The sequence below is a fragment of the Ambystoma mexicanum genome, chromosome 6q (assembly GCF_040938575.1).
Source record: "Ambystoma mexicanum isolate Mex_15411 chromosome 6q, UKY_AmexF1_1, whole genome shotgun sequence".
Lineage (NCBI taxonomy): Eukaryota > Metazoa > Chordata > Amphibia > Caudata > Ambystomatidae > Ambystoma > Ambystoma mexicanum.
The window spans coordinates 1,631,564,725-1,631,590,506 of NC_090937.1; the positions used below are offsets into that span (position 1 = coordinate 1,631,564,725).

A 25,782-nucleotide genomic window follows, 5' to 3' on the forward strand; every position below is an offset into this window, starting at 1 on the left:
CTGACGGGCCTTGGTCCCAGCAGGCCACTGAGCACAGCACCTCAGCCTATTAGAGTGAGGTTTCAGGATCTCTCTCATCCTGTAAACCAACATACTGAAGAAGGTGAAACGTGTGGCTGCGCTCCTCACATGCTGAAGCAGCAGCAGCCCTTTCCCTGAAGCAAAGTTCCTTCATTCCTCCCTCCCATAACCCTTAGCAGGGGATTTATGGTAATTGAGTTGAGTTTCCAAACTGGCCCTTCCTTCCTTCCTTCCCATATCTGCCAGCTCGAGAAGGCTTGTTTTGTTGCCCCTGGGAAGTAAAGTATCTATTTGCGAGAGAGAGAGAATGAGAGAGAGAGACAGAGAGAGAGAGACAGAGAGAGAAGGGGAAGGGGTGTTGGCAGTTAGGGTGTGAGCTAGAGAAATGAGGCCTGTCTGCAAAAGGCCATGGGATGGGAGTGCGTGGTTGCAGGTTGTTTGGCTTTGTAAGGCCTACTGCCCGCTTCACTCGAAACTGGGTCTAGGGTTGTCGGTTTGTAGGCTGTAAAAGCCCAGAAAAGCTCTTGTTCTCCAACCAGCAGAGTGGCGCAGCGGAAGCGTGCTGGGCCCATAACCCAGAGGTCGATGGATCGAAACCATCCTCTGCTAACTTTTTTCAAATTATGTTTTTGTGTCATGGCATTAGGGCACAAAGAGCTGTAAGTGCCTGGATGCAATGTCATTCCTTGAACTTGCTGCCTCGTTCCACTCTTGCGCTAAATAGGAGAGGGTCCCAGCCCAGCCAACAAAATGTACTGTTCAATCAAACCAAACTTAAAACCAAGCTCCTTTTTTAAGGGGTCCCGGGGAAATGTTGGGCTGACCGGCAAGACCTCATGATGCGAACTGCTTCTGCGTCAAACGCAAGCTTTTTTCATTCCCAGCCAATGACTTATTCTTATTTCTAAGGGCCGCTCCATCAGATAGCCCAGACAGGCAGGCGTTGGTGGTATAGTGGTGAGCATAGCTGCCTTCCAAGCAGTTGACCCGGGTTCGATTCCCGGCCAACGCAGATCAAATCTTTAAATTGTTCAAAATGCATTTTTTGGAAATCAGACTCATGCTGAAAGCAAAGCTGACACACTTTTCGTGAAAATCAAAACCCCATCCAGGAAAGGTTCTTGCATCCTAGTTTCTGCAACTGTCTATCGGTGAGGGGATTGAAGCGAGCAGGGCTCCTGGCCCCTCCCCGACAAAGCCCTGACGAAGGCCTGACAAAGGCCTATTCGCCTTGCCCTGACGGGCCTTGGTCCCAGCAGGCCACCGAGCACAGCACCTCAGCCTATTAGAGTGAGGTTTCAGGATCTCTCTCATCCTGTAAACCAACATACTGAAGAAGGTGAAACGTGTGGCTGCGCTCCTCACATGCTGAAGCAGCAGCAGCCCTTTCCCTGAAGCAAAGTTCCTTCATTCCTCCCTCCCATAACCCTTAGCAGGGGATTTATGGTAATTGAGTTGAGTTTCCAAACTGGCCCTTCCTTCCTTCCTTCCCATATCTGCCAGCTCGAGAAGGCTTGTTTTGTTGCCCCTGGGAAGTAAAGTATCTATTTGCGAGAGAGAGAGAATGAGAGAGAGAGACAGAGAGAGAGAGACAGAGAGAGAAGGGGAAGGGGTGTTGGCAGTTAGGGTGTGAGCTAGAGAAATGAGGCCTGTCTGCAAAAGGCCATGGGATGGGAGTGCGTGGTTGCAGGTTGTTTGGCTTTGTAAGGCCTACTGCCCGCTTCACTCGAAACTGGGTCTAGGGTTGTCGGTTTGTAGGCTGTAAAAGCCCAGAAAAGCTCTTGTTCTCCAACCAGCAGAGTGGCGCAGCGGAAGCGTGCTGGGCCCATAACCCAGAGGTCGATGGATCGAAACCATCCTCTGCTAACTTTTTTCAAATTATGTTTTTGTGTCATGGCATTAGGGCACAAAGAGCTGTAAGTGCCTGGATGCAATGTCATTCCTTGAACTTGCTGCCTCGTTCCACTCTTGCGCTAAATAGGAGAGGGTCCCAGCCCAGCCAACAAAATGTACTGTTCAATCAAACCAAACTTAAAACCAAGCTCCTTTTTTAAGGGGTCCCGGGGAAATGTTGGGCTGACCGGCAAGACCTCATGATGCGAACTGCTTCTGCGTCAAACGCAAGCTTTTTTCATTCCCAGCCAATGACTTATTCTTATTTCTAAGGGCCGCTCCATCAGATAGCCCAGACAGGCAGGCGTTGGTGGTATAGTGGTGAGCATAGCTGCCTTCCAAGCAGTTGACCCGGGTTCGATTCCCGGCCAACGCAGATCAAATCTTTAAATTGTTCAAAATGCATTTTTTGGAAATCAGACTCATGCTGAAAGCAAAGCTGACACACTTTTCGTGAAAATCAAAACCCCATCCAGGAAAGGTTCTTGCATCCTAGTTTCTGCAACTGTCTATCGGTGAGGGGATTGAAGCGAGCAGGGCTCCTGGCCCCTCCCCGACAAAGCCCTGACGAAGGCCTGACAAAGGCCTATTCGCCTTGCCCTGACGGGCCTTGGTCCCAGCAGGCCACTGAGCACAGCACCTCAGCCTATTAGAGTGAGGTTTCAGGATCTCTCTCATCCTGTAAACCAACATACTGAAGAAGGTGAAACGTGTGGCTGCGCTCCTCACATGCTGAAGCAGCAGCAGCCCTTTCCCTGAAGCAAAGTTCCTTCATTCCTCCCTCCCATAACCCTTAGCAGGGGTTTTATGGTAATTGAGTTGAGTTTCCAAACTGGCCCTTCCTTCCTTCCTTCCCATATCTGCCAGCTCGAGAAGGCTTGTTTTGTTGCCCCTGGGAAGTAAAGTATCTATTTGCGAGAGAGAGAGAATGAGAGAGAGAGACAGAGAGAGAGAGACAGAGAGAGAAGGGGAAGGGGTGTTGGCAGTTAGGGTGTGAGCTAGAGAAATGAGGCCTGTCTGCAAAAGGCCATGGGATGGGAGTGCGTGGTTGCAGGTTGTTTGGCTTTGTAAGGCCTACTGCCCGCTTTACTCGAAACTGGGTCTAGGGTTGTCGGTTTGTAGGCTGTAAAAGCCCAGAAAAGCTCTTGTTCTCCAACCAGCAGAGTGGCGCAGCGGAAGCGTGCTGGGCCCATAACCCAGAGGTCGATGGATCGAAACCATCCTCTGCTAACTTTTTTCAAATTATGTTTTTGTGTCATGGCATTAGGGCACAAAGAGCTGTAAGTGCCTGGATGCAATGTCATTCCTTGAACTTGCTGCCTCGTTCCACTCTTGCGCTAAATAGGAGAGGGTCCCAGCCCAGCCAACAAAATGTACTGTTCAATCAAACCAAACTTAAAACCAAGCTCCTTTTTTAAGGGGTCCCGGGGAAATGTTGGGCTGACCGGCAAGACCTCATGATGCGAACTGCTTCTGCGTCAAACGCAAGCTTTTTTCATTCCCAGCCAATGACTTATTCTTATTTCTAAGGGCCGCTCCATCAGATAGCCCAGACAGGCAGGCGTTGGTGGTATAGTGGTGAGCATAGCTGCCTTCCAAGCAGTTGACCCGGGTTCGATTCCCGGCCAACGCAGATCAAATCTTTAAATTGTTCAAAATGCATTTTTTGGAAATCAGACTCATGCTGAAAGCAAAGCTGACACACTTTTCGTGAAAATCAAAACCCCATCCAGGAAAGGTTCTTGCATCCTAGTTTCTGCAACTGTCTATCGGTGAGGGGATTGAAGCGAGCAGGGCTCCTGGCCCCTCCCCGACAAAGCCCTGACGAAGGCCTGACAAAGGCCTATTCGCCTTGCCCTGACGGGCCTTGGTCCCAGCAGGCCACCGAGCACAGCACCTCAGCCTATTAGAGTGAGGTTTCAGGATCTCTCTCATCCTGTAAACCAACATACTGAAGAAGGTGAAACGTGTGGCTGCGCTCCTCACATGCTGAAGCAGCAGCAGCCCTTTCCCTGAAGCAAAGTTCCTTCATTCCTCCCTCCCATAACCCTTAGCAGGGGATTTATGGTAATTGAGTTGAGTTTCCAAACTGGCCCTTCCTTCCTTCCTTCCCATATCTGCCAGCTCGAGAAGGCTTGTTTTGTTGCCCCTGGGAAGTAAAGTATCTATTTGCGAGAGAGAGAGAATGAGAGAGAGAGACAGAGAGAGAGAGACAGAGAGAGAAGGGGAAGGGGTGTTGGCAGTTAGGGTGTGAGCTAGAGAAATGAGGCCTGTCTGCAAAAGGCCATGGGATGGGAGTGCGTGGTTGCAGGTTGTTTGGCTTTGTAAGGCCTACTGCCCGCTTCACTCGAAACTGGGTCTAGGGTTGTCGGTTTGTAGGCTGTAAAAGCCCAGAAAAGCTCTTGTTCTCCAACCAGCAGAGTGGCGCAGCGGAAGCGTGCTGGGCCCATAACCCAGAGGTCGATGGATCAAAAACATCCTCTGCTAACTTTTTTCAAATTATGTTTTTGTGTCATGGCATTAGGGCACAAAGAGCTGTAAGTGCCTGGATGCAATGTCATTCCTTGAACTTGCTGCCTCGTTCCACTCTTGCGCTAAATAGGAGAGGGTCCCAGCCCAGCCAACAAAATGTACTGTTCAATCAAACCAAACTTAAAACCAAGCTCCTTTTTTAAGGGGTCCCGGGGAAATGTTGGGCTGACCGGCAAGACCTCATGATGCGAACTGCTTCTGCGTCAAACGCAAGCTTTTTTCATTCCCAGCCAATGACTTATTCTTATTTCTAAGGGCCGCTCCATCAGATAGCCCAGACAGGCAGGCGTTGGTGGTATAGTGGTGAGCATAGCTGCCTTCCAAGCAGTTGACCCGGGTTCGATTCCCGGCCAACGCAGATCAAATCTTTAAATTGTTCAAAATGCATTTTTTGGAAATCAGACTCATGCTGAAAGCAAAGCTGACACACTTTTCGTGAAAATCAAAACCCCATCCAGGAAAGGTTCTTGCATCCTAGTTTCTGCAACTGTCTATCGGTGAGGGGATTGAAGCGAGCAGGGCTCCTGGCCCCTCCCCGACAAAGCCCTGACGAAGGCCTGACAAAGGCCTATTCGCCTTGCCCTGACGGGCCTTGGTCCCAGCAGGCCACCGAGCACAGCACCTCAGCCTATTAGAGTGAGGTTTCAGGATCTCTCTCATCCTGTAAACCAACATACTGAAGAAGGTGAAACGTGTGGCTGCGCTCCTCACATGCTGAAGCAGCAGCAGCCCTTTCCCTGAAGCAAAGTTCCTTCATTCCTCCCTCCCATAACCCTTAGCAGGGGATTTATGGTAATTGAGTTGAGTTTCCAAACTGGCCCTTCCTTCCTTCCTTCCCATATCTGCCAGCTCGAGAAGGCTTGTTTTGTTGCACCTGGGAAGTAAAGTATCTATTTGCGAGAGAGAGAGAATGAGAGAGAGAGACAGAGAGAGAGAGACAGAGAGAGAAGGGGAAGGGGTGTTGGCAGTTAGGGTGTGAGCTAGAGAAATGAGGCCTGTCTGCAAAAGGCCATGGGATGGGAGTGCGTGGTTGCAGGTTGTTTGGCTTTGTAAGGCCTACTGCCCGCTTCACTCGAAACTGGGTCTAGGGTTGTCGGTTTGTAGGCTGTAAAAGCCCAGAAAAGCTCTTGTTCTCCAACCAGCAGAGTGGCGCAGCGGAAGCGTGCTGGGCCCATAACCCAGAGGTCGATGGATAGAAACCATCCTCTGCTAACTTTTTTCAAATTATGTTTTTGTGTCATGGCATTAGGGCACAAAGAGCTGTAAGTGCCTGGATGCAATGTCATTCCTTGAACTTGCTGCCTCGTTCCACTCTTGCGCTAAATAGGAGAGGGTCCCAGCCCAGCCAACAAAATGTACTGTTCAATCAAACCAAACTTAAAACCAAGCTCCTTTTTTAAGGGGTCCCGGGGAAATGTTGGGCTGACCGGCAAGACCTCATGATGCGAACTGCTTCTGCGTCAAACGCAAGCTTTTTTCATTCCCAGCCAATGACTTATTCTTATTTCTAAGGGCCGCTCCATCAGATAGCCCAGACAGGCAGGCGTTGGTGGTATAGTGGTGAGCATAGCTGCCTTCCAAGCAGTTGACCCGGGTTCGATTCCCGGCCAACGCAGATCAAATCTTTAAATTGTTCAAAATGCATTTTTTGGAAATCAGACTCATGCTGAAAGCAAAGCTGACACACTTTTCGTGAAAATCAAAACCCCATCCAGGAAAGGTTCTTGCATCCTAGTTTCTGCAACTGTCTATCGGTGAGGGGATTGAAGCGAGCAGGGCTCCTGGCCCCTCCCCGACAAAGCCCTGACGAAGGCCTGACAAAGGCCTATTCGCCTTGCCCTGACGGGCCTTGGTCCCAGCAGGCCACTGAGCACAGCACCTCAGCCTATTAGAGTGAGGTTTCAGGATCTCTCTCATCCTGTAAACCAACATACTGAAGAAGGTGAAACGTGTGGCTGCGCTCCTCACATGCTGAAGCAGCAGCAGCCCTTTCCCTGAAGCAAAGTTCCTTCATTCCTCCCTCCCATAACCCTTAGCAGGGGATTTATGGTAATTGAGTTGAGTTTCCAAACTGGCCCTTCCTTCCTTCCTTCCCATATCTGCCAGCTCGAGAAGGCTTGTTTTGTTGCCCCTGGGAAGTAAAGTATCTATTTGCGAGAGAGAGAGAATGAGAGAGAGAGACAGAGAGAGAGAGACAGAGAGAGAAGGGGAAGGGGTGTTGGCAGTTAGGGTGTGAGCTAGAGAAATGAGGCCTGTCTGCAAAAGGCCATGGGATGGGAGTGCGTGGTTGCAGGTTGTTTGGCTTTGTAAGGCCTACTGCCCGCTTCACTCGAAACTGGGTCTAGGGTTGTCGGTTTGTAGGCTGTAAAAGCCCAGAAAAGCTCTTGTTCTCCAACCAGCAGAGTGGCGCAGCGGAAGCGTGCTGGGCCCATAACCCAGAGGTCGATGGATCGAAACCATCCTCTGCTAACTTTTTTCAAATTATGTTTTTGTGTCATGGCATTAGGGCACAAAGAGCTGTAAGTGCCTGGATGCAATGTCATTCCTTGAACTTGCTGCCTCGTTCCACTCTTGCGCTAAATAGGAGAGGGTCCCAGCCCAGCCAACAAAATGTACTGTTCAATCAAACCAAACTTAAAACCAAGCTCCTTTTTTAAGGGGTCCCGGGGAAATGTTGGGCTGACCGGCAAGACCTCATGATGCGAACTGCTTCTGCGTCAAACGCAAGCTTTTTTCATTCCCAGCCAATGACTTATTCTTATTTCTAAGGGCCGCTCCATCAGATAGCCCAGACAGGCAGGCGTTGGTGGTATAGTGGTGAGCATAGCTGCCTTCCAAGCAGTTGACCTGGGTTCGATTCCCGGCCAACGCAGATCAAATCTTTAAATTGTTCAAAATGCATTTTTTGGAAATCAGACTCATGCTGAAAGCAAAGCTGACACACTTTTCGTGAAAATCAAAACCCCATCCAGGAAAGGTTCTTGCATCCTAGTTTCTGCAACTGTCTATCGGTGAGGGGATTGAAGCGAGCAGGGCTCCTGGCCCCTCCCCGACAAAGCCCTGACGAAGGCCTGACAAAGGCCTATTCGCCTTGCCCTGACGGGCCTTGGTCCCAGCAGGCCACCGAGCACAGCACCTCAGCCTATTAGAGTGAGGTTTCAGGATCTCTCTCATCCTGTAAACCAACATACTGAAGAAGGTGAAACGTGTGGCTGCGCTCCTCACATGCTGAAGCAGCAGCAGCCCTTTCCCTGAAGCAAAGTTCCTTCATTCCTCCCTCCCATAACCCTTAGCAGGGGATTTATGGTAATTGAGTTGAGTTTCCAAACTGGCCCTTCCTTCCTTCCTTCCCATATCTGCCAGCTCGAGAAGGCTTGTTTTGTTGCCCCTGGGAAGTAAAGTATCTATTTGCGAGAGAGAGAGAATGAGAGAGAGAGACAGAGAGAGAGAGACAGAGAGAGAAGGGGAAGGGGTGTTGGCAGTTAGGGTGTGAGCTAGAGAAATGAGGCCTGTCTGCAAAAGGCCATGGGATGGGAGTGCGTGGTTGCAGGTTGTTTGGCTTTGTAAGGCCTACTGCCCGCTTCACTCGAAACTGGGTCTAGGGTTGTCGGTTTGTATGCTGTAAAAGCCCAGAAAAGCTCTTGTTCTCCAACCAGCAGAGTGGCGCAGCGGAAGCGTGCTGGGCCCATAACCCAGAGGTCGATGGATCGAAACCATCCTCTGCTAACTTTTTTCAAATTATGTTTTTGTGTCATGGCATTAGGGCACAAAGAGCTGTAAGTGCCTGGATGCAATGTCATTCCTTGAACTTGCTGCCTCGTTCCACTCTTGCGCTAAATAGGAGAGGGTCCCAGCCCAGCCAACAAAATGTACTGTTCAATCAAACCAAACTTAAAACCAAGCTCCTTTTTTAAGGGGTCCCGGGGAAATGTTGGGCTGACCGGCAAGACCTCATGATGCGAACTGCTTCTGCGTCAAACGCAAGCTTTTTTCATTCCCAGCCAATGACTTATTCTTATTTCTAAGGGCCGCTCCATCAGATAGCCCAGACAGGCAGGCGTTGGTGGTATAGTGGTGAGCATAGCTGCCTTCCAAGCAGTTGACCCAGGTTCGATTCCCGGCCAACGCAGATCAAATCTTTAAATTGTTCAAAATGCATTTTTTGGAAATCAGACTCATGCTGAAAGCAAAGCTGACACACTTTTCGTGAAAATCAAAACCCCATCCAGGAAAGGTTCTTGCATCCTAGTTTCTGCAACTGTCTATCGGTGAGGGGATTGAAGCGAGCAGGGCTCCTGGCCCCTCCCCGACAAAGCCCTGACGAAGGCCTGACAAAGGCCTATTCGCCTTGCCCTGACGGGCCTTGGTCCCAGCAGGCCACCGAGCACAGCACCTCAGCCTATTAGAGTGAGGTTTCAGGATCTCTCTCATCCTGTAAACCAACATACTGAAGAAGGTGAAACGTGTGGCTGCGCTCCTCACATGCTGAAGCAGCAGCAGCCCTTTCCCTGAAGCAAAGTTCCTTCATTCCTCCCTCCCATAACCCTTAGCAGGGGATTTATGGTAATTGAGTTGAGTTTCCAAACTGGCCCTTCCTTCCTTCCTTCCCATATCTGCCAGCTCGAGAAGGCTTGTTTTGTTGCACCTGGGAAGTAAAGTATCTATTTGCGAGAGAGAGAGAATGAGAGAGAGAGACAGAGAGAGAGAGACAGAGAGAGAAGGGGAAGGGGTGTTGGCAGTTAGGGTGTGAGCTAGAGAAATGAGGCCTGTCTGCAAAAGGCCATGGGATGGGAGTGCGTGGTTGCAGGTTGTTTGGCTTTGTAAGGCCTACTGCCCGCTTCACTCGAAAATGGGTCTAGGGTTGTCGGTTTGTAGGCTGTAAAAGCCCAGAAAAGCTTTTGTTCTCCAACCAGCAGAGTGGCGCAGCGGAAGCGTGCTGGGCCCATAACCCAGAGGTCGATGGATAGAAACCATCCTCTGCTAACTTTTTTCAAATTATGTTTTTGTGTCATGGCATTAGGGCACAAAGAGTTGTAAGTGCCTGGATGCAATGTCATTCCTTGAACTTGCTGCCTCGTTCCACTCTTGCGCTAAATAGGAGAGGGTCCCAGCCCAGCCAACAAAATGTACTGTTCAATCAAACCAAACTTAAAACCAAGCTCCTTTTTTAAGGGGTCCCGGGGAAATGTTGGGCTGACCGGCAAGACCTCATGATGCGAACTGCTTCTGCGTCAAACGCAAGCTTTTTTCATTCCCAGCCAATGACTTATTCTTATTTCTAAGGGCCGCTCCATCAGATAGCCCAGACAGGCAGGCGTTGGTGGTATAGTGGTGAGCATAGCTGCCTTCTAAGCAGTTGACCCGGGTTCGATTCCCGGCCAACGCAGATCAAATCTTTAAATTGTTCAAAATGCATTTTTTGGAAATCAGACTCATGCTGAAAGCAAAGCTGACACACTTTTCGTGAAAATCAAAACCCCATCCAGGAAAGGTTCTTGCATCCTAGTTTCTGCAACTGTCTATCGGTGAGGGGATTGAAGCGAGCAGGGCTCCTGGCCCCTCCCCGACAAAGCCCTGACGAAGGCCTGACAAAGGCCTATTCGCCTTGCCCTGACGGGCCTTGGTCCCAGCAGGCCACCGAGCACAGCACCTCAGCCTATTAGAGTGAGGTTTCAGGATCTCTCTCATCCTGTAAACCAACATACTGAAGAAGGTGAAACGTGTGGCTGCGCTCCTCACATGCTGAAGCAGCAGCAGCCCTTTCCCTGAAGCAAAGTTCCTTCATTCCTCCCTCCCATAACCCTTAGCAGGGGATTTATGGTAATTGAGTTGAGTTTCCAAACTGGCCCTTCCTTCCTTCCTTCCCATATCTGCCAGCTCGAGAAGGCTTGTTTTGTTGCACCTGGGAAGTAAAGTATCTATTTGCGAGAGAGAGAGAATGAGAGAGAGAGACAGAGAGAGAGAGACAGAGAGAGAAGGGGAAGGGGTGTTGGCAGTTAGGGTGTGAGCTAGAGAAATGAGGCCTGTCTGCAAAAGGCCATGGGATGGGAGTGCGTGGTTGCAGGTTGTTTGGCTTTGTAAGGCCTACTGCCCGCTTCACTCGAAAATGGGTCTAGGGTTGTCGGTTTGTAGGCTGTAAAAGCCCAGAAAAGCTTTTGTTCGCCAACCAGCAGAGTGGCGCAGCGGAAGCGTGCTGGGCCCATAACCCAGAGGTCGATGGATCGAAACCATCCTCTGCTAACTTTTTTCAAATTATGTTTTTGTGTCATGGCATTAGGGCACAAAGAGCTGTAAGTGCCTGGATGCAATGTCATTCCTTGAACTTGCTGCCTCGTTCCACTCTTGCGCTAAATAGGAGAGGGTCCCAGCCCAGCCAACAAAATGCACTGTTCAATCAAACCAAACTTAAAACCAAGCTCCTTTTTTAAGGGGTCCCGGGGAAATGTTGGGCTGACCGGCAAGACCTCATGATGCGAACTGCTTCTGCGTCAAACGCAAGCTTTTTTCATTCCCAGCCAATGACTTATTCTTATTTCTAAGGGCCGCTCCATCAGATAGCCCAGACAGGCAGGCGTTGGTGGTATAGTGGTGAGCATAGCTGCCTTCCAAGCAGTTGACCCGGGTTTTGATTCCCGGCCAACGCAGATCAAATCTTTAAATTGTTCAAAATGCATTTTTTGGAAATCAGACTCATGCTGAAAGCAAAGCTGACACACTTTTCGTGAAAATCAAAACCCCATCCAGGAAAGGTTCTTGCATCCTAGTCTCTGCAACTGTCTATCGGTGAGGGGATTGAAGCGAGCAGGGCTCCTGGCCCCTCCCCGACAAAGCCCTGACGAAGGCCTGACAAAGGCCTATTCGCCTTGCCCTGACGGGCCTTGGTCCCAGCAGGCCACCGAGCACAGCACCTCAGCCTATTAGAGTGAGGTTTCAGGATCTCTCTCATCCTGTAAACCAACATACTGAAGAAGGTGAAACGTGTGGCTGCGCTCCTCACATGCTGAAGCAGCAGCAGCCCTTTCCCTGAAGCAAAGTTCCTTCATTCCTCCCTCCCATAACCCTTAGCAGGGGATTTATGGTAATTGAGTTGAGTTTCCAAACTGGCCCTTCCTTCCTTCCTTCCCATATCTGCCAGCTCGAGAAGGCTTGTTTTGTTGCACCTGGGAAGTAAAGTATCTATTTGCGAGAGAGAGAGAATGAGAGAGAGAGACAGAGAGAGAGAGACAGAGAGAGAAGGGGAAGGGGTGTTGGCAGTTAGGGTGTGAGCTAGAGAAATGAGGCCTGTCTGCAAAAGGCCATGGGATGGGAGTGCGTGGTTGCAGGTTGTTTGGCTTTGTAAGGCCTACTGCCCGCTTCACTCGAAACTGGGTCTAGGGTTGTCGGTTTGTAGGCTGTAAAAGCCCAGAAAAGCTCTTGTTCTCCAACCAGCAGAGTGGCGCAGCGGAAGCGTGCTGGGCCCATAACCCAGAGGTCGATGGATCGAAACCATCCTCTGCTAACTTTTTTCAAATTATGTTTTTGTGTCATGGCATTAGGGCACAAAGAGCTGTAAGTGCCTGGATGCAATGTCATTCCTTGAACTTGCTGCCTCGTTCCACTCTTGCGCTAAATAGGAGAGGGTCCCAGCCCAGCCAACAAAATGTACTGTTCAATCAAACCAAACTTAAAACCAAGCTCCTTTTTTAAGGGGTCCCGGGGAAATGTTGGGCTGACCGGCAAGACCTCATGATGCGAACTGCTTCTGCGTCAAACGCAAGCTTTTTTCATTCCCAGCCAATGACTTATTCTTATTTCTAAGGGCCGCTCCATCAGATAGCCCAGACAGGCAGGCGTTGGTGGTATAGTGGTGAGCATAGCTGCCTTCCAAGCAGTTGACCCGGGTTCGATTCCCGGCCAACGCAGATCAAATCTTTAAATTGTTCAAAATGCATTTTTTGGAAATCAGACTCATGCTGAAAGCAAAGCTGACACACTTTTCGTGAAAATCAAAACCCCATCCAGGAAAGGTTCTTGCATCCTAGTTTCTGCAACTGTCTATCGGTGAGGGGATTGAAGCGAGCAGGGCTCCTGGCCCCTCCCCGACAAAGCCCTGACGAAGGCCTGACAAAGGCCTATTCGCCTTGCCCTGACGGGCCTTGGTCCCAGCAGGCCACCGAGCACAGCACCTCAGCCTATTAGAGTGAGGTTTCAGGATCTCTCTCATCCTGTAAACCAACATACTGAAGAAGGTGAAACGTGTGGCTGCGCTCCTCACATGCTGAAGCAGCAGCAGCCCTTTCCCTGAAGCAAAGTTCCTTCATTCCTCCCTCCCATAACCCTTAGCAGGGGATTTATGGTAATTGAGTTGAGTTTCCAAACTGGCCCTTCCTTCCTTCCTTCCCATATCTGCCAGCTCGAGAAGGCTTGTTTTGTTGCACCTGGGAAGTAAAGTATCTATTTGCGAGAGAGAGAGAATGAGAGAGAGAGACAGAGAGAGAGAGACAGAGAGAGAAGGGGAAGGGGTGTTGGCAGTTAGGGTGTGAGCTAGAGAAATGAGGCCTGTCTGCAAAAGGCCATGGGATGGGAGTGCGTGGTTGCAGGTTGTTTGGCTTTGTAAGGCCTACTGCCCGCTTCACTCGAAACTGGGTCTAGGGTTGTCGGTTTGTAGGCTGTAAAAGCCCAGAAAAGCTCTTGTTCTCCAACCAGCAGAGTGGCGCAGCGGAAGCGTGCTGGGCCATAACCCAGAGGTCGATGGATCGAAACCATCCTCTGCTAACTTTTTTCAAATTATGTTTTTGTGTCATGGCATTAGGGCACAAAGAGCTGTAAGTGCCTGGATGCAATGTCATTCCTTGAACTTGCTGCCTCGTTCCACTCTTGCGCTAAATAGGAGAGGGTCCCAGCCCAGCCAACAAAATGTACTGTTCAATCAAACCAAACTTAAAACCAAGCTCCTTTTTTAAGGGGTCCCGGGGAAATGTTGGGCTGACCGGCAAGACCTCATGATGCGAACTGCTTCTGCGTCAAACGCAAGCTTTTTTCATTCCCAGCCAATGACTTATTCTTATTTCTAAGGGCCGCTCCATCAGATAGCCCAGACAGGCAGGCGTTGGTGGTATAGTGGTGAGCATAGCTGCCTTCCAAGCAGTTGACCCGGGTTCCATTCCCGGCCAACGCAGATCAAATCTTTAAATTGTTCAAAATGCATTTTTTGGAAATCAGACTCATGCTGAAAGCAAAGCTGACACACTTTTCGTGAAAATCAAAACCCCATCCAGGAAAGGTTCTTGCATCCTAGTTTCTGCAACTGTCTATCGGTGAGGGGATTGAAGCGAGCAGGGCTCCTGGCCCCTCCCCGACAAAGCCCTGACGAAGGCCTGACAAAGGCCTATTCGCCTTGCCCTGACGGGCCTTGGTCCCAGCAGGCCACCGAGCACAGCACCTCAGCCTATTAGAGTGAGGTTTCAGGATCTCTCTCATCCTGTAAACCAACATACTGAAGAAGGTGAAACGTGTGGCTGCGCTCCTCACATGCTGAAGCAGCAGCAGCCCTTTCCCTGAAGCAAAGTTCCTTCATTCCTCCCTCCCATAACCCTTAGCAGGGGATTTATGGTAATTGAGTTGAGTTTCCAAACTGGCCCTTCCTTCCTTCCTTCCCATATCTGCCAGCTCGAGAAGGCTTGTTTTGTTGCACCTGGGAAGTAAAGTATCTATTTGCGAGAGAGAGAGAATGAGAGAGAGAGACAGAGAGAGAGAGACAGAGAGAGAAGGGGAAGGGGTGTTGGCAGTTAGGGTGTGAGCTAGAGAAATGAGGCCTGTCTGCAAAAGGCCATGGGATGGGAGTGCGTGGTTGCAGGTTGTTTGGCTTTGTAAGGCCTACTGCCCGCTTCACTCGAAACTGGGTCTAGGGTTGTCGGTTTGTAGGCTGTAAAAGCCCAGAAAAGCTCTTGTTCTCCAACCAGCAGAGTGGCGCAGCGGAAGCGTGCTGGGCCCATAACCCAGAGGTCGATGGATCGAAACCATCCTCTGCTAACTTTTTTCAAATTATGTTTTTGTGTCATGGCATTAGGGCACAAAGAGCTGTAAGTGCCTGGATGCAATGTCATTCCTTGAACTTGCTGCCTCGTTCCACTCTTGCGCTAAATAGGAGAGGGTCCCAGCCCAGCCAACAAAATGTACTGTTCAATCAAACCAAACTTAAAACCAAGCTCCTTTTTTAAGGGGTCCCGGGGAAATGTTGGGCTGACCGGCAAGACCTCATGATGCGAACTGCTTCTGCGTCAAACGCAAGCTTTTTTCATTCCCAGCCAATGACTTATTCTTATTTCTAAGGGCCGCTCCATCAGATAGCCCAGACAGGCAGGCGTTGGTGGTATAGTGGTGAGCATAGCTGCCTTCCAAGCAGTTGACCCGGGTTCGATTCCCGGCCAACGCAGATCAAATCTTTAAATTGTTCAAAATGCATTTTTTGGAAATCAGACTCATGCTGAAAGCAAAGCTGACACACTTTTCGTGAAAATCAAAACCCCATCCAGGAAAGGTTCTTGCATCCTAGTTTCTGCAACTGTCTATCGGTGAGGGGATTGAAGCGAGCAGGGCTCCTGGCCCCTCCCCGACAAAGCCCTGACGAAGGCCTGACAAAGGCCTATTCGCCTTGCCCTGACGGGCCTTGGTCCCAGCAGGCCACCGAGCACAGCACCTCAGCCTATTAGAGTGAGGTTTCAGGATCTCTCTCATCCTGTAAACCAACATACTGAAGAAGGTGAAACGTGTGGCTGCGCTCCTCACATGCTGAAGCAGCAGCAGCCCTTTCCCTGAAGCAAAGTTCCTTCATTCCTCCCTCCCATAACCCTTAGCAGGGGATTTATGGTAATTGAGTTGAGTTTCCAAACTGGCCCTTCCTTCCTTCCTTCCCATATCTGCCAGCTCGAGAAGGCTTGTTTTGTTGCCCCTGGGAAGTAAAGTATCTATTTGCGAGAGAGAGAGAATGAGAGAGAGAGACAGAGAGAGAGAGACAGAGAGAGAAGGGGAAGGGGTGTTGGCAGTTAGGGTGTGAGCTAGAGAAATGAGGCCTGTCTGCAAAAGGCCATGGGATGGGAGTGCGTGGTTGCAGGTTGTTTGGCTTTGTAAGGCCTACTGCCCGCTTCACTCGAAACTGGGTCTAGGGTTGTCGGTTTGTAGGCTGTAAAAGCCCAGAAAAGCTCTTGTTCTCCAACCAGCAGAGTGGCGCAGCGGAAGCGTGCTGGGCCCATAACCCAGAGGTCGATGGATCGAAACCATCCTCTGCTAACTTTTTTCAAATTATGTTTTTGTGTCATGGCATTAGGGCACAAAGAGCTGTAAGTGCCTGGATGCAATGTCATTCCTTGAACTTGCTGCCTCGTTCCACTCTTGCGCTAAATAGGAGAGGGTCCCAGCCCAGCCAACAAAATGTACTGTTCAATCAAACCAAACTTAAAACCAAGCTCCTTTTTTAAGGGGTCCCGGGGAAATGTTGGGCTGACCGGCAAGACCTCATGATGCGAACTGCTTCTGCGTCAAACGCAAGCTTTTTTCATTCCCAGCCAATGACTTATTCTTATTTCTAAGGGCCGCTCCATCAGATAGCCCAGACAGGCAGGCGTTGGTGGTATAGTGGTGAGCATAGCTGCCTTCCAAGCAGTTGACCCGGGTTCGATTCCCGCCAACGCAGATCAAATCTTTAAATTGTTCAAAATGCATTTTTTGGAAATCAGACTCATGCTGAAAGCAAAGCTGACACACTTTTCGTGAAAATCAAAACCCCATCCAGGAAAGGTTCTTGCATCCTAGTTTCTGCAACTGTCTATCGGTGAGGGGATTGAAGCGAGCAGGGCTCCTGGCACCTCCCCGACAAAGCCCTGACGAAGGCCTGACAAAGGCCTATTCGCCTTGCCCTGACGGGCCTTGGTCCCAGCAGGCCACCGAGCACAGCACCTCAGCCTATTAGAGTGAGGTTTCAGGATCTCTCTCATCCTGTAAACCAACATACTGAAGAAGGTGAAACGTGTGGCTGCGCTCCTCACATGCTGAAGCAGCAGCAGCCCTTTCCCTGAAGCAAAGTTCCTTCATTCCTCCCTCCCATAACCCTTAGCAGGGGATTTATGGTAATTGAGTTGAGTTTCCAAACTGGCCCTTCCTTCCTTCCTTCCCATATCTGCCAGCTCGAGAAGGCTTGTTTTGTTGCCCCTGGGAAGTAAAGTATCTATTTGCGAGAGAGAGAGAATGAGAGAGAGAGACAGAGAGAGAGAGAGACAGAGAGAGAAGGGGAAGGGGTGTTGGCAGTTAGGGTGTGAGCTAGAGAAATGAGGCCTGTCTGCAAAAGGCCATGGGATGGGAGTGCGTGGTTGCAGGTTGTTTGGCTTTGTAAGGCCTACTGCCCGCTTCACTCGAAACTGGGTCTAGGGTTGTCGGTTTGTAGGCTGTAAAAGCCCAGAAAAGCTCTTGTTCTCCAACCAGCAGAGTGGCGCAGCGGAAGCGTGCTGGGCCCATAACCCAGAGGTCGATGGATCGAAACCATCCTCTGCTAACTTTTTTCAAATTATGTTTTTGTGTCATGGCATTAGGGCACAAAGAGCTGTAAGTGCCTGGATGCAATGTCATTCCTTGAACTTGCTGCCTCGTTCCACTCTTGCGCTAAATAGGAGAGGGTCCCAGCCCAGCCAACAAAATGTACTGTTCAATCAAACCAAACTTAAAACCAAGCTCCTTTTTTAAGGGGTCCCGGGGAAATGTTGGGCTGACCGGCAAGACCTCATGATGCGAACTGCTTCTGCGTCAAACGCAAGCTTTTTTCATTCCCAGCCAATGACTTATTCTTATTTCTAAGGGCCGCTCCATCAGATAGCCCAGACAGGCAGGCGTTGGTGGTATAGTGGTGAGCATAGCTGCCTTCCAAGCAATTGACCCGGGTTCGATTCACGGCCAACGCAGATCAAATCTTTAAATTGTTCAAAATGCATTTTTTGGAAATCAGACTCATGCTGAAAGCAAAGCTGACACACTTTTCGTGAAAATCAAAACCCCATCCAGGAAAGGTTCTTGCATCCTAGTTTCTGCAACTGTCTATCGGTGAGGGGATTGAAGCGAGCAGGGCTCCTGGCCCCTCCCCGACAAAGCCCTGACGAAGGCCTGACAAAGGCCTATTCGCCTTGCCCTGACGGGCATTGGTCCCAGCAGGCCACCGAGCACAGCACCTCAGCCTATTAGAGTGAGGTTTCAGGATCTCTCTCATCCTGTAAACCAACATACTGAAGAAGGTGAAACGTGTGGCTGCGCTCCTCACATGCTGAAGCAGCAGCAGCCCTTTCCCTGAAGCAAAGTTCCTTCATTCCTCCCTCCCATAACCCTTAGCAGGGGATTTATGGTAATTGAGTTGAGTTTCCAAACTGGCCCTTCCTTCCTTCCTTCCCATATCTGCCAGCTCGAGAAGGCTTGTTTTGTTGCCCCTGGGAAGTAAAGTATCTATTTGCGAGAGAGAGAGAATGAGAGAGAGAGACAGAGAGAGAGAGACAGAGAGAGAAGGGGAAGGGGTGTTGGCAGTTAGGGTGTGAGCTAGAGAAATGAGGCCTGTCTGCAAAAGGCCATGGGATGGGAGTGCGTGGTTGCAGGTTGTTTGGCTTTGTAAGGCCTACTGCCTGCTTCACTCGAAACTGGGTCTAGGGTTGTCGGTTTGTAGGCTGTAAAAGCCCAGAAAAGCTCTTGTTCTCCAACCAGCAGAGTGGCGCAGCGGAAGCGTGCTGGGCCCATAACCCAGAGGTCGATGGATCGAAACCATCCTCTGCTAACTTTTTTCAAATTATGTTTTTGTGTCATGGCATTAGGGCACAAAGAGCTGTAAGTGCCTGGATGCAATGTCATTCCTTGAACTTGCTGCCTCGTTCCACTCTTGCGCTAAATAGGAGAGGGTCCCAGCCCAGCCAACAAAATGCACTGTTCAATCAAACCAAACTTAAAACCAAGCTCCTTTTTTAAGGGGTCCCGGGGAAATGTTGGGCTGACCGGCAAGACCTCATGATGCGAACTGCTTCTGCGTCAAACGCAAGCTTTTTTCATTCCCAGCCAATGACTTATTCTTATTTCTAAGGGCCGCTCCATCAGATAGCCCAGACAGGCAGGCGTTGGTGGTATAGTGGTGAGCATAGCTGCCTTCCAAGCAGTTGACCCGGGTTCGATTCCCGGCCAACGCAGATCAAATCTTTAAATTGTTCAAAATGCATTTTTTGGAAATCAGACTCATGCTGAAAGCAAAGCTGACACACTTTTCGTGAAAATCAAAACCCCATCCAGGAAAGGTTCTTGCATCCTAGTTTCTGCAACTGTCTATCGGTGAGGGGATTGAAGCGAGCAGGGCTCCTGGCCCCTCCCCGACAAAGCCCTGACGAAGGCCTGACAAAGGCCTATTCGCCTTGCCCTGACGGGCCTTGGTCCCAGCAGGCCACCGAGCACAGCACCTCAGCCTATTAGAGTGAGGTTTCAGGATCTCTCTCATCCTGTAAACCAACATACTGAAGAAGGTGAAACGTGTGGCTGCGCTCCTCACATGCTGAAGCAGCAGCTGCCCTTTCCCTGAAGCAAAGTTCCTTCATTCCTCCCTCCCATAACCCTTAGCAGGGGATTTATGGTAATTGAGTTGAGTTTCCAAACTGGCCCTTCCTTCCTTCCTTCCCATATCTGCCAGCTCGAGAAGGCTTGTTTTGTTGCCCCTGGGAAGTAAAGTATCTATTTGCGAGAGAGAGAGAATGAGAGAGAGAGACAGAGAGAGAGAGACAGAGAGAGAAGGGGAAGGGGTGTTGGCAGTTAGGGTGTGAGCTAGAGAAATGAGGCCTGTCTGCAAAAGGCCATGGGATGGGAGTGCGTGGTTGCAGGTTGTTTGGCTTTGTAAGGCCTACTGCCCGCTTCACTCGAAACTGGGTCTAGGGTTGTCGGTTTGTAGGCTGTAAAAGCCCAGAAAAGCTCTTGTTCTCCAACCAGCAGAGTGGCGCAGCGGAAGCGTGCTGGGCCCATAACCCAGAGGTCGATGGATCGAAACCATCCTCTGCTAACTTTTTTCAAATTATGTTTTTGTGTCATGGCATTAGGGCACAAAGAGCTGTAAGTGCCTGGATGCAATGTCATTCCTTGAACTTGCTGCCTCGTTCCACTCTTGCGCTAAATAGGAGAGGGTCCCAGCCCAGCCAACAAAATGCACTGTTCAATCAAACCAAACTTAAAACCAAGCTCCTTTTTTAAGGGGTCCCGGGGAAATGTTGGGCTGACCGGCAAGACCTCATGATGCGAACTGCTTCTGCGTCAAACGCAAGCTTTTTTCATTCCCAGCCAATGACTTATTCTTATTTCTAAGGGCCGCTCCATCAGATAGCCCAGACAGGCAGGCGTTGGTGGTGTAGTGGTGAGCATAGCTGCCTTCCAAGCAGTTGACCCGGGTTCGATTCCCGGCCAACGCAGATCAAATCTTTAAATTGTTCAAAATGCATTTTTTGGAAATCAGACTCATGCTGAAAGCAAAGCTGACACACTTTTCGTGAAAATCAAAACCCCATCCAGGAAAGGTTCTTGCATCCTAGTTTCTGCAACTGTCTATCGGTGAGGGGATTGAAGCGAGCAGGGCTCCTGGCCCCTCCCCGACAAAGCCCTGACGAAGGCCTGACAAAGGCCTATTCGCCTTGCCCTGACGGGCCTTGGTCCCAGCAGGCCACCGAGCACAGCACCTCAGCCTATTAGAGTGAGGTTTCAGGATCTCTCTCATCCTGTAAACCAACATACTGAAGAAGGTGAAACGTGTGGCTGCGCTCCTCACATGCTGAAGCAGCAGCAGCCCTTTCCCTGAAGCAAAGTTCCTTCATTCCTCCCTCCCATAACCCTTAGCAGGGGATTTATGGTAATTGAGTTGAGTTTCCAAACTGGCCCTTCCTTCCTTCCTTCCCATATCTGCCAGCTCGAGAAGGCTTGTTTTGTTGCACCTGGGAAGTAAAGTATCTATTTGCGAGAGAGAGAGAATGAGAGAGAGAGACAGAGAGAGAGAGACAGAGAGAGAAGGGGAAGGGGTGTTGGCAGTTAGGGTGTGAGCTAGAGAAATGAGGCCTGTCTGCAAAAGGCCATGGGATGGGAGTGCGTGGTTGCAGGTTGTTTGGCTTTGTAAGGCCTACTGCCCGCTTCATTCGAAACTGGGTCTAGGGTTGTCGGTTTGTAGACTGTAAAAGCCCAGAAAAGCTCTTGTTCGCCAACCAGCAGAGTGGCGCAGCGGAAGCGTGCTGGGCCCATAACCCAGAGGTCGATGGATCGAAACCATCCTCTGCTAACTTTTTTCAAATTATGTTTTTGTGTCATGGCATTAGGGCACAAAGAGCTGTAAGTGCCTGGATGCAATGTCATTCCTTGAACTTGCTGCCTCGTTCCACTCTTGCGCTAAATAGGAGAGGGTCCCAGCCCAGCCAACAAAATGTACTGTTCAATCAAACCAAACTTAAAACCAAGCTCCTTTTTTAAGGGGTCCCGGGGAAATGTTGGGCTGACCGGCAAGACCTCATGATGCGAACTGCTTCTGCGTCAAACGCAAGCTTTTTTCATTCCCAGCCAATGACTTATTCTTATTTCTAAGGGCCGCTCCATCAGATAGCCCAGACAGGCAGGCGTTGGTGGTATAGTGGTGAGCATAGCTGCCTTCCAAGCAGTTGACCCGGGTTTGATTCCCGGCCAACGCAGATCAAATCTTTAAATTGTTCAAAATGCATTTTTTGGAAATCAGACTCATGCTGAAAGCAAAGCTGACACACTTTTCGTGAAAATCAAAACCCCATCCAGGAAAGGTTCTTGCATCCTAGTTTCTGCAACTGTCTATCGGTGAGGGGATTGAAGCGAGCAGGGCTCCTGGCCCCTCCCCGACAAAGCCCTGACGAAGGCCTGACAAAGGCCTATTCGCCTTGCCCTGACGGGCCTTGGTCCCAGCAGGCCACCGAGCACAGCACCTCAGCCTATTAGAGTGAGGTTTCAGGATCTCTCTCATCCTGTAAACCAACATACTGAAGAAGGTGAAACGTGTGGCTGCGCTCCTCACATGCTGAAGCAGCAGCAGCCCTTTCCCTGAAGCAAAGTTCCTTCATTCCTCCCTCCCATAACCCTTAGCAGGGGATTTATGGTAATTGAGTTGAGTTTCCAAACTGGCCCTTCCTTCCTTCCTTCCCATATCTGCCAGCTCGAGAAGGCTTGTTTTGTTGCACCTGGGAAGTAAAGTATCTATTTGCGAGAGAGAGAGAATGAGAGAGAGAGACAGAGAGAGAGAGACAGAGAGAGAAGGGGAAGGGGTGTTGGCAGTTAGGGTGTGAGCTAGAGAAATGAGGCCTGTCTGCAAAAGGCCATGGGATGGGAGTGCGTGGTTGCAGGTTGTTTGGCTTTGTAAGGCCTACTGCCCGCTTCACTCGAAACTGGGTCTAGGGTTGTCGGTTTGTAGGCTGTAAAAGCCCAGAAAAGCTCTTGTTCTCCAACCAGCAGAGTGGCGCAGCGGAAGCGTGCTGGGCCCATAACCCAGAGGTCGATGGATCGAAACCATCCTCTGCTAACCTTTTTCAAATTATGTTTTTGTGTCATGGCATTAGGGCACAAAGAGCTGTAAGTGCCTGGATGCAATGTCATTCCTTGAACTTGCTGCCTCGTTCCACTCTTGCGCTAAATAGGAGAGGGTCCCAGCCCAGCCAACAAAATGTACTGTTCAATCAAACCAAACTTAAAACCAAGCTCCTTTTTTAAGGGGTCCCGGGGAAATGTTGGGCTGACCGGCAAGACCTCATGATGCGAACTGCTTCTGCGTCAAACGCAAGCTTTTTTCATTCCCAGCCAATGACTTATTCTTATTTCTAAGGGCCGCTCCATCAGATAGCCCAGACAGGCAGGCGTTGGTGGTATAGTGGTGAGCATAGCTGCCTTCCAAGCAGTTGACCCGGGTTCGATTCCCGGCCAACGCAGATCAAATCTTTAAATTGTTCAAAATGCATTTTTTGGAAATCAGACTCATGCTGAAAGCAAAGCTGACACACTTTTCGTGAAAATCAAAACCCCATCCAGGAAAGGTTCTTGCATCCTAGTTTCTGCAACTGTCTATCGGTGAGGGGATTGAAGCGAGCAGGGCTCCTGGCCCCTCCCCGACAAAGCCCTGACGAAGGCCTGACAAAGGCCTATTCGCCTTGCCCTGACGGGCCTTGGTCCCAGCAGGCCACCGAGCACAGCACCTCAGCCTATTAGAGTGAGGTTTCAGGATCTCTCTCATCCTGTAAACCAACATACTGAAGAAGGTGAAACGTGTGGCTGCGCTCCTCACATGCTGAAGCAGCAGCAGCCCTTTCCCTGAAGCAAAGTTCCTTCATTCCTCCCTCCCATAACCCTTAGCAGGGGATTTATGGTAATTGAGTTGAGTTTCCAAACTGGCCCTTCCTTCCTTCCTTCCCATATCTGCCAGCTCGAGAAGGCTTGTTTTGTTGCCCCTGGGAAGTAAAGTATCTATTTGCGAGAGAGAGAGAATGAGAGAGAGAGACAGAGAGAGAGAGACAGAGAGAGAAGGGGAAGGGGTGTTGGCAGTTAGGGTGTGAGCTAGAGAAATGAGGCCTGTCTGCAAAAGGCCATGGGATGGGAGTGCGTGGTTGCAGGTTGTTTGGCTTTGTAAGGCCTACTGCCCGCTTCACTCGAAACTGGGTCTAGGGTTGTCGGTTTGTAGGCTGTAAAAGCCCAGAAAAGCTCTTGTTCTCCAACCAGCAGAGTGGCGCAGCGGAAGCGTGCTGGGCCCATAACCCAGAGGTCGATGGATCGAAACCATCCTCTGCTAACTTTTTTCAAATTATGTTTTTGTGTCATGGCATTAGGGCACAAAGAGCTGTAAGTGCCTGGATGCAATGTCATTCCTTGAACTTGCTGCCTCGTTCCACTCTTGCGCTAAATAGGAGAGGGTCCCAGCCCAGCCAACAAAATGTACTGTTCAATCAAACCAAACTTAAAACCAAGCTCCTTTTTTAAGGGGTCCCGGGGAAATGTTGGGCTGACCGGCAAGACCTCATGATGCGAACTGCTTCTGCGTCAAACGCAAGCTTTTTTCATTCCCAGCCAATGACTTATTCTTATTTCTAAGGGCCGCTCCATCAGATAGCCCAGACAGGCAGGCGTTGGTGGTATAGTGGTGAGCATAGCTGCCTTCCAAGCAGTTGACCCGGGTTCGATTCCCGGCCAACGCAGATCAAATCTTTAAATTGTTCAAAATGCATTTTTTGGAAATCAGACTCATGCTGAAAGCAAAGCTGACACACTTTTCGTGAAAATCAAAACCCCATCCAGGAAAGGTTCTTGCATCCTAGTTTCTGCAACTGTCTATCGGTGAGGGGATTGAAGCGAGCAGGGCTCCTGGCCCCTCCCCGACAAAGCCCTGACGAAGGCCTGACAAAGGCCTATTCGCCTTGCCCTGACGGGCCTTGGTCCCAGCAGGCCACTGAGCACAGCACCTCAGCCTATTAGAGTGAGGTTTCAGGATCTCTCTCATCCTGTAAACCAACATACTGAAGAAGGTGAAACGTGTGGCTGCGCTCCTCACATGCTGAAGCAGCAGCAGCCCTTTCCCTGAAGCAAAGTTCCTTCATTCCTCCCTCCCATAACCCTTAGCAGGGGTTTTATGGTAATTGAGTTGAGTTTCCAAACTGGCCCTTCCTTCCTTCCTTCCCATATCTGCCAGCTCGAGAAGGCTTGTTTTGTTGCCCCTGGGAAGTAAAGTATCTATTTGCGAGAGAGAGAGAATGAGAGAGAGAGACAGAGAGAGAGAGACAGAGAGAGAAGGGGAAGGGGTGTTGGCAGTTAGGGTGTGAGCTAGAGAAATGAGGCCTGTCTGCAAAAGGCCATGGGATGGGAGTGCGTGGTTGCAGGTTGTTTGGCTTTGTAAGGCCTACTGCCCGCTTTACTCGAAACTGGGTCTAGGGTTGTCGGTTTGTAGGCTGTAAAAGCCCAGAAAAGCTCTTGTTCTCCAACCATCAGAGTGGCGCAGCGGAAGCGTGCTGGGCCCATAACCCAGAGGTCGATGGATCGAAACCATCCTCTGCTAACTTTTTTCAAATTATGTTTTTGTGTCATGGCATTAGGGCACAAAGAGCTGTAAGTGCCTGGATGCAATGTCATTCCTTGAACTTGCTGCCTCGTTCCACTCTTGCGCTAAATAGGAGAGGGTCCCAGCCCAGCCAACAAAATGTACTGTTCAATCAAACCAAACTTAAAACCAAGCTCCTTTTTTAAGGGGTCCCGGGGAAATGTTGGGCTGACCGGCAAGACCTCATGATGCGAACTGCTTCTGCGTCAAACGCAAGCTTTTTTCATTCCCAGCCAATGACTTATTCTTATTTCTAAGGGCCGCTCCATCAGATAGCCCAGACAGGCAGCCGTTGGTGGTATAGTGGTGAGCATAGCTGCCTTCCAAGCAGTTGACCCGGGTTCGATTCCCGGCCAACGCAGATCAAATCTTTAAATTGTTCAAAATGCATTTTTTGGAAATCAGACTCATGCTGAAAGCAAAGCTGACACACTTTTCGTGAAAATCAAAACCCCATCCAGGAAAGGTTCTTGCATCCTAGTTTCTGCAACTGTCTATCGGTGAGGGGATTGAAGCGAGCAGGGCTCCTGGCCCCTCCCCGACAAAGCCCTGACGAAGGCCTGACAAAGGCCTATTCGCCTTGCCCTGACGGGCCTTGGTCCCAGCAGGCCACCGAGCACAGCACCTCAGCCTATTAGAGTGAGGTTTCAGGATCTCTCTCATCCTGTAAACCAACATACTGAAGAAGGTGAAACGTGTGGCTGCGCTCCTCACATGCTGAAGCAGCAGCAGCCCTTTCCCTGAAGCAAAGTTCCTTCATTCCTCCCTCCCATAACCCTTAGCAGGGGATTTATGGTAATTGAGTTGAGTTTCCAAACTGGCCCTTCCTTCCTTCCTTCCCATATCTGCCAGCTCGAGAAGGCTTGTTTTGTTGCCCCTGGGAAGTAAAGTATCTATTTGCGAGAGAGAGAGAATGAGAGAGAGAGACAGAGAGAGAGAGACAGAGAGAGAAGGGGAAGGGGTGTTGGCAGTTAGGGTGTGAGCTAGAGAAATGAGGCCTGTCTGCAAAAGGCCATGGGATGGGAGTGCGTGGTTGCAGGTTGTTTGGCTTTGTAAGGCCTACTGCCCGCTTCACTCGAAACTGGGTCTAGGGTTGTCGGTTTGTAGGCTGTAAAAGCCCAGAAAAGCTCTTGTTCTCCAACCAGCAGAGTGGCGCAGCGGAAGCGTGCTGGGCCCATAACCCAGAGGTCGATGGATCAAAAACATCCTCTGCTAACTTTTTTCAA

General features: G+C 50.1%; 12 non-coding genes across 12 annotated transcripts; all 12 read left to right on the forward strand.

Annotated features, from left to right (window-relative positions):
• Positions 1-961: 961 nt before the first annotated feature.
• Positions 962-1,033, forward strand: TRNAG-UCC (transfer RNA glycine (anticodon UCC)). Its single transcript has one exon. It is a non-coding gene; the product is annotated as a tRNA-Gly (tRNA).
• Positions 1,034-2,218: 1,185 nt separating this feature from the next.
• Positions 2,219-2,290, forward strand: TRNAG-UCC (transfer RNA glycine (anticodon UCC)). Its single transcript has one exon. It is a non-coding gene; the product is annotated as a tRNA-Gly (tRNA).
• A 1,185-nt stretch (positions 2,291-3,475) lies between these two features.
• TRNAG-UCC (transfer RNA glycine (anticodon UCC)) lies at positions 3,476-3,547 on the forward strand. The gene has a single exon. It is a non-coding gene; the product is annotated as a tRNA-Gly (tRNA).
• A 1,185-nt stretch (positions 3,548-4,732) lies between these two features.
• Positions 4,733-4,804, forward strand: TRNAG-UCC (transfer RNA glycine (anticodon UCC)). The gene has a single exon. It is a non-coding gene; the product is annotated as a tRNA-Gly (tRNA).
• Positions 4,805-5,989: 1,185 nt separating this feature from the next.
• TRNAG-UCC (transfer RNA glycine (anticodon UCC)) lies at positions 5,990-6,061 on the forward strand. Its single transcript has one exon. It is a non-coding gene; the product is annotated as a tRNA-Gly (tRNA).
• A 3,699-nt stretch (positions 6,062-9,760) lies between these two features.
• Positions 9,761-9,832, forward strand: TRNAR-UCU (transfer RNA arginine (anticodon UCU)). The gene has a single exon. It is a non-coding gene; the product is annotated as a tRNA-Arg (tRNA).
• Positions 9,833-12,275: 2,443 nt separating this feature from the next.
• On the forward strand, positions 12,276-12,347 carry TRNAG-UCC (transfer RNA glycine (anticodon UCC)). Its single transcript has one exon. It is a non-coding gene; the product is annotated as a tRNA-Gly (tRNA).
• Positions 12,348-14,788: 2,441 nt separating this feature from the next.
• Positions 14,789-14,860, forward strand: TRNAG-UCC (transfer RNA glycine (anticodon UCC)). Its single transcript has one exon. It is a non-coding gene; the product is annotated as a tRNA-Gly (tRNA).
• A 3,700-nt stretch (positions 14,861-18,560) lies between these two features.
• Positions 18,561-18,632, forward strand: TRNAG-UCC (transfer RNA glycine (anticodon UCC)). The gene has a single exon. It is a non-coding gene; the product is annotated as a tRNA-Gly (tRNA).
• Positions 18,633-19,817: 1,185 nt separating this feature from the next.
• TRNAG-UCC (transfer RNA glycine (anticodon UCC)) lies at positions 19,818-19,889 on the forward strand. Its single transcript has one exon. It is a non-coding gene; the product is annotated as a tRNA-Gly (tRNA).
• A 2,442-nt stretch (positions 19,890-22,331) lies between these two features.
• TRNAG-UCC (transfer RNA glycine (anticodon UCC)) lies at positions 22,332-22,403 on the forward strand. The gene has a single exon. It is a non-coding gene; the product is annotated as a tRNA-Gly (tRNA).
• A 1,185-nt stretch (positions 22,404-23,588) lies between these two features.
• On the forward strand, positions 23,589-23,660 carry TRNAG-UCC (transfer RNA glycine (anticodon UCC)). The gene has a single exon. It is a non-coding gene; the product is annotated as a tRNA-Gly (tRNA).
• The last annotated feature ends 2,122 nt before the right edge of the window (positions 23,661-25,782 follow it).